Genomic DNA, 8702 nt, shown 5'->3' with positions numbered 1-8702 from the left:
TGAACCAAAGCTTTACACTTTCATTAGCTCACATTCTCTGTCATGACACCAGTGCCCTCTCATCAGATTGAAGCCTGAGCTGAGTGGTGCCGACAGAGAAAGGCAGATAAAAAGGAAACTGATGAAAGTGCTAAATGTTTGCCTTGTGGGTAAAAACTGCATGTGGCTCTGCTGACCACTGGTTTTCCTTGCACTGTTCTAAGAAGACAGGAGTGTCTTCTGTTTCATTTATACACACTAGTAGCTTCAACCTCAACCAAATTTCATTTTACTCTCCTAAAAAAAATGCTATTCCTGTGAAATATAACAAAAACAGGCATTTTACTGCTTCAGTGACAACCATTCAGAACTGGAACTTTTTCAAAAGGTAGAGGTGAGGATCATAAACATAAACCCCAGAATTTTCAAAGATCTGAATGGGATTTAACCAAACACCACTTGCTTGAGTCTATGGAGGGGCAGCTACTTTGTACTTGGTTCGGCATTCATCCAGGCAGCTTTTAGTTTTGGCAAGAAAGAAAATCTCATGAGATATGAAACTTTATGACTGTATTTAAGCATAAACACGTACAAAGTTGGATAAAACAATCAAGATTAAATTGTGTCCATTCCTATTTTTGATCCCCTTTGCCTAATATAAAAATTGAACTCAAAGGAAATATTTGAGGCTCTAAAATACTCCAATAACCATTTTTCATGTTAAGACACCTTTCTTTTTGTCTTGGTGTTTGCAATGACAAGCAACAGAGTGGCCAGAATACAATAATTGTCTGATTTTCAGTATCAGAATCTGAGACCAGAGACTTTATGTGCAAATGTGAAATACCAATTTTAAATTCTTGGAATTAAAAAATTATAAGGAAAACTGAGGCCTGTTTTACACATTCAGGAAGATCAGATAAGTTCTTAGCTGGTAAAGCACATTTGGAATTCTGGATGCTTATATAACTTTGAACTCCAAATTTTTTCAGGCTTACCAATTTAAAGATATTCAAAATCACAAAATTATAACATTTACATTGAATGACAATTTGTCTATAAATAAGTATGTAAATGGCAACTAAACACTTTATTTTAGCATTTTAAAAATATATTAGAACATAACTTATTTAAAACACAAATAAAAAACTAAAACAAACCAAAAGGCAAAGATGAGTTTAAAGTTATCAGTATTTATTGCTTTTATACTGTTTCAGCATTGGTGCTTCCCTTTCTGAGTACAGGAAACATCAGATATACAGTATCAAATTCAAAATCTTTAGCAATTGTGGGGAGACTAAACTGTTGAGAGTGATCGCAAAAGACCCTCTCTCCCTCAAACAGAACCTCCACCCGAATTTTGAGTAGAATCCTTTACAATATTGTTTCTGTTCAATTACCTTTGAAGTTTGTTGGGGTTGCATTGATGCTAGGATAATTTAAAATACATTCTGAATCTGAAATTCTTGGAGACATTTAGGCTCTTGTCAGGGGGGGAGCATACTAGATTCTTGCAGTAAATAACCAGATAGCATACTAGCATTAGATATAGGGGCTCCAAATTCAAGACCTTGGTCTTCTAGAATAGTGTTTCAACTACCGGAACTACTTGCAAGCACTCCCAGACACACATTGTTACAATTAAAAAAATAGGAATTTTAATTTATACATGTGCAAATATTTTTTATTTTAATCCAATGCAGAATTAAACCAATTCTGAACACTCAGAAGCTACTGTGAAGCATAGTTTTTTTTCCTCTGGTCAGTTCTACTTAACATTTATTTGTGTCATCATCCAGAATGTAGCATAATCACACCTATCAGCAATAAAGAGGATAAGCATGTATTGCCCATAGATTGCACAGAATATTTATTCAAATCATGTTTTTCCATATTAATTTAAATGATTCCCAACTCCTAACACATGGGTAGTTAAACCTGGTGGATCATTCGAAAATGACAAATGAAATAAATGTTTTAAAGTGGAAACATACAGACTACACATTGGATAACACTTGAAGCCATATTCCATTATTTTTGCCTGGGAAAATAAAGAAGGACTTGGGTATGCAGTATTTCATTTGGAAGGCAGGCACACATATGTCTCACACACACATGCATGTGCACACACACACACACGTGCACATGCACACACAGTTCTGTGTATAACTGTAAACTACATCTGACTGGAGGGCCTGGGGATACTGTGGTGGGGTTACTCATGGTGGGGTAGCTCCAAAAACATACCACAATGTTGCAACTTTGCAACCTCCAGAGTAAGAGAAGTATAGGGTGCCTCAAAACCCTATGCCCACTGTCCTGTGGGTACTCCTTGGTTGGAGAAAGGCAAAGGAACATCACCCTGACAGAAACATGACCAACTGAGGCATTAGGCAGCCAGCAGTAGTTCTTTTCTGCTGCTGTCCGTTAGAAGCTACAGCCATCAGGGAACTGAATGTCTGGCCTTGGTCTGGCCTTTGGATTCTGTCTTAATGGTCTAAAGGAGGGATGGTAGGTCTTGGGCAGCCTCCACTCCTCCATACTCTAGGAGTACACGTTGAAGGTCTTGTTTCAATGGTCACAGGATTCCGTGCAAGAGGATTCATCAGGCACCTGACTAGACCTCTTAGGCGTACACCATGATACAGAGGATGTATAGTTGCCTACTACATATTTATATGCCCAGACCCCTATATATATATATATATATATATATATATGCAATGAGTGTCATGCAAATTTAAAGTAGCACATAAAAATATCCCACAAACAAGTTAATAGCATGCATAGTAAAAGCTGAACTCCAAGGTCTGTTGTTAATATAATCTGCAATATCATCATACCTGATCACACTGAGAAGCTCCAGAAAAAAAAGAAAAAAAAAATTTCAGCTTAGACACTAAACAATAAATCCAAAAGTCTATGCTTGTGCATTTCACTTTTCACATTTTTATGAGTTTATTTTTTAAACAAGATCCTAGAAAAACAATTCTATTATGAGACTAGATAAGGACTTGATACATTATACATTCAGGTGCATCATGTTAATACATACTGGAGTCTAGTCAAATTCCAAAATGTGAATTATTTCAGCTTGATGCATGATAAAGTATACAAATAAGGCATTACAGCCTGTTACATAAATACAGAGATCATTAATACATAAAGGGATATTTCATTCTGCCCTACATACATACACTGCATATGCTTATTTCATAAATTACACTGGCTCCCTTCAGCATTTCTATTTTCAAAATAATACTAATACTAACACTAATAATAAAATGGCTGCTACACTTTAAAAAACGAGTGCTTTCAATTAACAAGATTTATTGGGCTGCAGTTGGTTTTCCTAGGTTTAACGCTGTTTTATTTTACTATTGCCATTTCACTTGTCTCTGCTCTTCCTCACTGATTGAACTTTTTACCTTTTAATCAGACAAGCACTCATCTGGCTTACAGTACATTGAAATGGCACTGCTCTACTTTTCAAAGTGAAGTTTGAAGGGAACAAGTCTGATTATCATTGATTTCTATATTTGTAATCCACAAATGTATTTAGTTGCCTGTTTTATTAATCTTTATTCAAATGACTGACATTGAAAGGTTACGCAGAAGTCTGCTGAAAGAAAAATACTATACATGATTTGGTTGAACCTAAAACTAAAAATGCCAAGCAAAAAAAAGAGACCAGGTTTCTCAGGATTCTACCAGCTGTAAAATACAAAGTATTTTCAGTTCTTCTTGAATTTCAAGCTCAGAGTGATTTGCTCTTTTCCAAAGTTCACCATAAATCCATGACCCATCAAATTGCATATTTTGCTGAAGTGTAGCCATCTTGAAAATATTGTAGCTCAGAGGTGTCAATAAAAATAAATGTAAGGCACTGTATTTACTCTGTGTTTTTACGTGAAAACAAATCTCTTTCCAAAGAAGTTCAGAGGAATTATTCTCAGTTCAAAACTAAATTTGAGGAGGAAGAGGAACTTAACTCATCTTTTTTTTGAGAGTAAAATATGCAAATTTTGTAACTGATAGCATTTTTATCATAATTTTTTTATATTATTAAATATGAACTGTCAAGTTTAGCTCAAGCATTTATGCACACTTTGTCTCACTACTTCCAGTGTATTAAACATATCTGCCATACACAGTGATGCCAACCACAGCATGATCTATAGGACTAAGAGGCAAACACATAATCTTTTAGTAGAAATGAACCAATGCTTTTACCTCATTTATTAGGGAAGTCACAATTTTAGTAATATCTTCATTTATTTGACAGCTGCACACACGTTCTGAAGCAAGCAACTTCCCAAAATTTGCTGATTAGCAGCAAGTTTTTTAATGTAGTTTTTGTCCTCTTGTTTAAAAAAAAAGTATTTATATTAACAGAGAAGAGGGAAAAAATTCCCTGCCAAGTATACATGTGTGCTTTAAAAATAAAACATCTTAAAAAATGTACGGTACCTTTAATCCTAAATTAAAATTGTTGCTGGAATGCTATTACTTTAGCCCTAGGGTATATGTGATTTCTAAAGAAACAAATTCAGCATTTAATTAACTCTGAAGTCCTCCTGTAAATGGAGCTTATGTGTCTGTGGAAAGTTCAAGGCAGCCAGGCTGAATCTATAGAAGAAAACTGCTTGGAGGTGCTGATGTCCTAGAGAAGCAAGTCTGCCCTATCTGAAGCAGACAGACTTCACCACATGGCTACATGTACTAAATTAAGAAGTGGAGAAGTTCATCCAAAGTGCACAGATTAAAATTTTCAATAGGCCTAAAAATGACTCTAAGGCATGAATGAGCTTGTCACTTTTTCTCTGCCTCTTCAGCAAATGATGGATTCACTCTATGCCCATAATATAACCCGTGAGATATGCCTGGCTTCATTGGTTATTCTTCATTCTCAGTCAAGCTGAAATAGAGGCTGTGGTTAAACAAATCTGCTTTTATGGAGCAAAGCACTGTGAAACAGAGCTGATTATGGCCTGACACATTGAATTAGACTGTTGTGTAAAGTACTGCTGATGATTCTATTGTTTCAATGTTTTTTTTTCTGATTTTATCCTAGTCTCTCAAACCATACACTTTTGGTATAGGAGCACTCACTTCAACACAATTTACTATTAGTAACTGACACCTTAACAGAATGTAATTTATGGGACAGTTTAAGAAGAAGGTGGAGATAGTGCTTTTAATGAAGGGAGTCATACTTGTGTCTGCATCACTGCCTGGAAAGACATAACTCCACTGCCTAGCAAAACTATTACAATAATAATATTAAGAACTTCTATTTTGCATTTTCAGAATAATTTGCAGCTGTTCACTAATTAATGGCACTGAGTGATCGCATGCTCTAAGCACAGGAATAAGAGCCAGAAACTGATGAGTTTTAAACCCATCTGGCACAGATTTATTTCTTTTTCTGTCAGCAAAACAAGCTTAACTTTTCATTTTCAGTCAATCCTACCAAGCTTTTGGCCTCAATGATAGCATGTGACAGCAAGTTCCACAGATTAATTTTTAATGCATTGTCTTTCAGTTCACTAGATTTCCCCATCATTCTTGGGCTATGAAAAAGAATGAAGAGGTAAACTAGTAGTTGAGGTAAACTAGTAATTGACCCAAATTATGGCCAGGTACAGACATGACACTTTTACAGGATAGGTGATAGGACACCAGTCTAAACATGTAACAGAACAGAAATTTGGCATGCATACACTGGTTTAAAAATGGCAGAACCTAGTCTAAGATATGTCCCACTCCCAAAAAGGGCAAATGTGTGCTCTGTTCACTACTGATCTAAACTACACCATCTATAGAAAACCGCGTAACGTAGATTGATTCTGACTTAGGCTTTTTTCTGTATTTTTAGGTCCCTGTCTCTGCCCCCTCCCCCATATTTCTCCTCTCTGTATTAGCAGCCCCAAGCTTTTTAGTCTTTACTCCAGAAATGTTTAATGGCTGTCCCTATTTGGAATCCCCTTTAGCTCATGTGTTTTCATTTTCTTGGACTTGGAGTCCAGAACTAACTGAACTCACTACTCCAGGAAAAGACACAACATATCCTATAGCCACTGCAAACCCTGTACTACATATTCTTATGCTAATGCCTGTACTACTATGGTTGGAGTGCTACTGGTACCCAGGCTAAAGTACACTACAGGGACTGTGACTGCAAAGTAGACATGCCCATAGGCTTATAGAAGGTCCCAACATTTTCAGTATATACTTCTATACACTCTAACATGTGGTGTGTTCTTTTGTTAAACATTGTACATCAAGCTGGTATTTTCAATGAGATGTTCACAAACACTCGGAGGGCTTGTCCATGAGTGTTAACAGTTCCTTTAGAGCCCAGCAATGTGTATTAGTTCAAATTATTCCTTCTAATATCCTTTTCTTTTGTAACAAACATACAAACAAACTAAATGAAATAATATTTCTATATACACACAAGGGTAGATCCAGAGGGGGTGCAGGGGTGTGGTTGTATTCCCCTTTTGGAACATGCTGCAGGAGGAACAGCCAGGGAAATTTGTAGGTCCCTTAAATAGGTAAGAATTAGGCCTGTGCAAAGTGGCTAGTATTTGCTTCGGATTCAGCTGATTCGGGGGACAGTAATTCAATTCAGTGATTGAATCACTGTCCCAAGTCAATTCAGCCAAATCTGAATTTGAGATTTGGCCACCACCAAATCGGCCAAATCTCCAAATCAAACAGGCCTCATCCCCTGCCCACTCTCCCAGCCCCATCAATGGCTGCCCTGCCCAGGTCCTGTGTCCCGGCTCTTAAAAAAAAAAAGAAGAAGTCCTGCACTCACCGGCTGCTGCCAGGCCCGGGGGGGGGGGGGGGGGGGAGGCGGGGGGGGGAGGAAGGCAGGGAGGGATGATATCCCCACTGCACCCCACTGCCCTGCACTGTAGGATGGGCTCTGCCATGAGTCCTCATCCTGGTTCCCCGGTCTATTGGTTTCCCGGTTCAATTTGAATTTAAAAATTCAGTCACCAAATCGGGCCGAATCTCCTCCGAATCAAGTCAGTACCCGAAGATTCACACAGTCCTAGTAAGGATCTTCCCCTCCTTGGCATCCCCTCCCTCCCTCTTTGTGATCAGTATCACCTCTTCCTCCTACTTTCCCCCTCCCCTGCCTCCTGCTGCTGCCATTCCCAGTCCTACCCACCCGCTTCTCAGGGAGCTCCAGAGCCACTCCTGCCCCACTCTAGCTAGGCTATCTGGGGAGCTAATCTCACCTGAGGACAATGGCAGCAGTAGGGGTATCCCTGCAGAATGGGTATTCCTTTCTTACTTCCAGAGGTCTAAGTAGACAGGGCAAAGGCTGGCGGGGAGGGAGGGTAAGAGGAGAATGGAGGGGTATGGAGAGTGGAGGTGAGGGAAGAGATTCTTACCTGATTCATGAGCATTAAAAAAGTCCAGCTGAAGCTCCTATGGTACAGCCTACCCACTCCAGTGTGACCAGGAAGGCTGGGAGTTGTGGGTTCAGCCATTCCTGCCATACTAGTCACTGCTCCAGCACCACTTTTTAAAAAATCCTGGATATGTCTATACATAGGTAAGCCTGGGCTTTCAGAACTGCAGTGTGAGGATTTGTGTTTCTTATTGACTTCAATAGAATCTGTGGGTGCTCAACAGCTTTGAAAATTCAGGCTGAAACATTCTTTCTAAGGTCATGATTTTGAAAGGATTGGTGCTCAATGTGCTCTGAGAGCCAGAACCAGGTCTTTTAAAAGTTATTTCATACAAGACAATCAGAATTTTAAGGCTTCAAAATCATTATCCGTTCTGGAAAACCTTGATCAATGGTGACTAAGGAGAGTGGCTGCTACCAAATGTAAACATAACAAAATAAAACAAAATAATACTATGCAGTAGCATATTAGCACTCTCCGTGCTTGCTGTGACATACTACAATGCAGTATTTTTTGCTACAGTGTAGTCAGCATCTTATGTAGACACCCCCACTGAATTGTGTTTTGTTTCCCATAGTTCAGAGATCTAGAATATGTAATAACCAAGATTCAAAGGTAAAAATTAGCATGCTACACTAATTATAATAAATAAATTCAGCTATGTAATAAATAAAAATATTGTCAGTGTGAGGTACTAGACTTCTAACATTTTCAATCCTTTTTTCTATTACCTTTGGTACTATACTTCATTTTAGAGTTTTATTTCTTTCATTTTCATCTCCCTCTTTTTTCTCACAGAACATTGACAGTGTGGCCAGGAACAAACAATGCATTTAATAATCTGTGCCTGTCTTTGTCCCAAAACAAAAATATCCTGGGATTGGGTACTTACACCCACTGAGAATCCATCAGGGTTTAGTGAATGGCTGAACACAGTGCTGCTTTTCTGCCATTGATTCAATGATCCAATCCTAGGATAAATGTACAGATACACTTTTCAATATCCTTTGATAAACTGCTCCCTTATCTATATGAAATTGTTTAAGTTATATGGATGTGGGAATCCATACATTTTTACTTTGCCCCTAGATAAAATGAAGCGTAAGAATGTGCTTCACATGCTTTTTCCGCAAGCTTTTTCTATTTTTCTTAGGTTGCACCTGTTTGCTTTGTCTGTGTCTACCATAGGGGCTACTCTATCAGTAAAAGCATCTAATATTTTGGTCTGATGTTGACTTTCATTTGGCAATATCAAAATGAAAGACAATTTAGCCATAATGCCCAAGAAAA

The sequence above is a fragment of the Alligator sinensis genome, unplaced genomic scaffold, assembly GCF_000455745.1.
Source record: "Alligator sinensis unplaced genomic scaffold, ASM45574v1 scaffold46_1, whole genome shotgun sequence".
NCBI classification, from domain to species: domain Eukaryota; kingdom Metazoa; phylum Chordata; order Crocodylia; family Alligatoridae; genus Alligator; species Alligator sinensis.
Note: the sequence above shows the minus strand (reverse complement) of the source record.